The sequence below is a fragment of the Theropithecus gelada genome, chromosome 7b (genome assembly GCF_003255815.1).
Source record: "Theropithecus gelada isolate Dixy chromosome 7b, Tgel_1.0, whole genome shotgun sequence".
In the NCBI taxonomy this organism is placed as follows: domain Eukaryota; kingdom Metazoa; phylum Chordata; class Mammalia; order Primates; family Cercopithecidae; genus Theropithecus; species Theropithecus gelada.
The window spans coordinates 858,341-860,685 of NC_037675.1; the positions used below are offsets into that span (position 1 = coordinate 858,341).

At 35.0% G+C, this 2,345-nt stretch overlaps 1 long non-coding RNA gene across 1 annotated transcript; it reads right to left on the bottom strand.

Moving 5' to 3' along the window:
- Positions 1–270: 270 nt before the first annotated feature.
- On the bottom strand, positions 271–1,627 carry LOC112629098. The gene is made up of 2 exons (XR_003120531.1): positions 1,162–1,627; positions 271–688 (listed from the first exon to the last, which is right to left on the bottom strand). It is a non-coding gene; the product is annotated as an uncharacterized LOC112629098 (long non-coding RNA).
- Between the last annotated feature and the right edge of the window lie 718 nt (positions 1,628–2,345).

A 2,345-nucleotide genomic window follows, 5' to 3' on the forward strand; every position in this document is an offset into this window, starting at 1 on the left:
TTCTTTACTTCCTACAGAAATTAAAATTTATTCAGTTGAACTCACATTTTAAAATTATGTATTTCTGATGAACTCTAACCTTCTAATGTTGCCTTCTAAGCAAATTGAAAGCTGCCTTATACTGAATGAAGAAGAGAACAAATACTTGCTGAATGAGGTATTGCAAAAGACTGCATGCACTTTGAAGAAAGACTTAAGTTATTGTGATATGATTTCCATTCTTTTTAGCTTTGTCTTAAACATATGACAAAATACCTACACAAAGAGTGGTATTTCAGTTAATATAGTACATTTATTTTCCAGGCTGATATTCAGCTTAAATATGCCAGTATGTGATTTAATCCATAGGTCCCTGATGAACACATTATTGTCAGATTGGTTACAGATGCTAAATGTGATCTGAAGGTCATTCCTAGTCATTTATATGTGTCAGGGTAAAAGTGAAGTGACTGGAACTATAAAAATTCCTTAAAAATAATTTATCAATGTATTAGGTAAACCCAGTTTCAGAATGATAAAGAAAAACTGTTAGACCAAATAATGTGGCTAATTAACAGTGGTACGATTTCTAGCCTGAGGGTTTAAAATGGACTTAAAGTAACTGTCTTTCAAGTGAACTCAAATAATGCAAAAGCGGCAAGTTCACAAAATAGAAGATAAGAACAGGACCTCAAGTCTATTTTAAACCCTCGGGCGAGAAATTGTACCACTGTTAATTAACCACATTATTTGGTCTAACAGTTTTTCTTTATCATTCTGAAACTGGACTTATCTAATAAACTGATAAATTCATACAATTTGGAAGAGTCAGTTGAAGTCACAAGCACCCAGTATTTGCACTCTTTCAGTGAATGCAGGCAAATCTGTTATTCCAACAGTAAAATTGTATTATTGCTCTCCTATTAATGTCATATTTATAAAAGTATCATGAGGATGCCAAGTGCTAAAAATGGAGATGGTCTAGTAACTAGAAATGCCCACCCCAGGGAGTGCGCATACATTCTAATAATGTATCCCTACATTCTAATAATGTGACGTATTTTGGAACAGAGACATTAGAACTTCATGAAGTTTTAGCTGTTCTTTCCCAAGCATCATAAAGTTATTATTTAGGCAATGTATGACTGAAATAATTCATTCATCATGTACAGGCACATGAACATAAGTATGACACAAAATACGCCTCTAACTGAAACTGAGAGGTATAAGAACATATTTCACTCTTCATAAAGAACTTTGTGAGGAAATATAACTCTGTAATTGTATAGACACTTTTCCTTAAAATACTCTGACATTCACAAACAGTAGATTGCACTGCAGTTTGTACACATTTTAAGTTGCATAAACATCTCCTTGATTTTCAAATGTAGTAGAATACTGTCTACTAAAACTTCTTTTTGTTTCAACAAAGTACTCTCACATATATTGGTTTATAATAATGGTTGTTATTTTTTAAGTGTTTTCCATTCAAGGAAAAGAAGTAAATTCCTATGTGAGAGTAACCTATGTGGTTGAAGAAAAGGTATTAGCCAGAGAGGTCTAGATGGTAAAATCAATCTTCTAGCCTCAAAAAAGCTCCATGAACATAGAGGAATGCCAGGTGTCACACAGCTTTCCTTCACTAGAATTCATTCTTGACTAAAGCCTGTATGCCTGTTCCAGGGACATTTAAACTCTGAAAGGATTTCTTATGATCTTTACTAATTACATAAAGAAGAATGCCAACCAGTGCCCTTTTGTGTGATGGGACCTGTAGTCATGTGATTGAAATAGGTAACGTGGACTCTGATTTTAAAATGTATTGTATATATTTGCGCTAAGCTAGAAAAGGTTTTCCCTATCCACAGTCAATGATGGGAGCCTTTCCTTCCTCAGAAATAATCCCTTTTTAGGTCATTGAGAAAGAGTACAACGGCCACAGCTCATGATGCAATATCTTCATGAGCCCAGAGCACATACAAATCCTAAGGGAACTACCATAGTACCGTGCTCATTCTTGGCACCAGAACGAAGGAAACACACTGTATCCTGCACGCACCTGCCAAAGCAGGCCACTTTCCTCTTCTGTGAGATTTAAAAAGCTCCCCCAAATGTTATTACACCCATCCCCAATACACAGAAAATAGAGGAAAGGCTGTTTCCAGTTCTCAGCCTTTAAACAACTGTAAACGTCACTACTCACAGTGGCATATTACAAAGTAATAAACAGTGTGCACTTGAGGGCAAACCATATATTGAGCTAATGAAGAGCTCGCTGTGATTAGGATTCGATCAAACATAATATCAGAACATAAGCAAATTTTATCTGAATTCTGTAATGAACATACATGCTGCAAAAACATTTT